Raw genomic sequence first — 722 nt, 5'->3', positions numbered from 1 at the left:
CCGAAGTCTTTCTTCTCCGCCGTTGCTGCCACTAAGGTCTTCACCTGTAACCCTGGGCATGGGTTCCGTGTTATACCCCACGGGACTGGGTCCCTGCCTGAACCCAGCCATCTTATCACTCCGGCCTACTGAAATATAGGATGCCCACCTCCGTGCCGTGGACACGCCAGACACGAATTACCCCAGTGGAGGAATAGGGAAGGGGAGCCTACCTCCCTGGGGCCGGGTTAATGATTGTATATGGTGCCACAATCAAATGTAAAATATAAATATAAAACAGAAACAAATTCATTGCTTTTGTTGAATTACATTTAAAAGCCAGTAGTAGTATAATCTGTCAGGTTTCCTTCTAACCAACTGTGGACGGACTAATGAGTAAATATTAAGCTAGCTACAAATAGGAGAAAAAATTATGCATCGGCCGGGAATCGAACCCGGGCCGCCCGCGTGGCAGGCGAGCATTCTACCACTGAACCACCGATGCTGATGTTACTAGCTCTCAGAAGAAAATCGTCTCGTCACTGGCACAGGCATTACGCTGAGTCACGGTCATTGGGCTGGCGCTGCTTTCTCTGTGCCAGTCATAACATTGTTGGCATTTATTTTGCACGTAAGACAGGCAATGTTACGTCTGCAAATAACGAGCACACTACATGAATAATACATACCATTGACGGTACGTCATGTTTTATTGTCCTGTCCCGGTTTTATGCACTCTCATG

General features: G+C 47.4%; 1 non-coding gene across 1 annotated transcript; it reads right to left on the bottom strand.

Moving 5' to 3' along the window:
- Window positions 1-413: 413 nt before the first annotated feature.
- Trnag-gcc (transfer RNA glycine (anticodon GCC)) lies at window positions 414-484 on the bottom strand. Its single transcript has one exon. It is a non-coding gene; the product is annotated as a tRNA-Gly (tRNA).
- Between the last annotated feature and the right edge of the window lie 238 nt (window positions 485-722).

The sequence above is a fragment of the Schistocerca cancellata genome, chromosome 1, assembly GCF_023864275.1.
Source record: "Schistocerca cancellata isolate TAMUIC-IGC-003103 chromosome 1, iqSchCanc2.1, whole genome shotgun sequence".
NCBI classification, from domain to species: Eukaryota; Metazoa; Arthropoda; class Insecta; order Orthoptera; family Acrididae; genus Schistocerca; species Schistocerca cancellata.
This window is presented reverse-complemented; position numbering and strand designations above follow the sequence as displayed.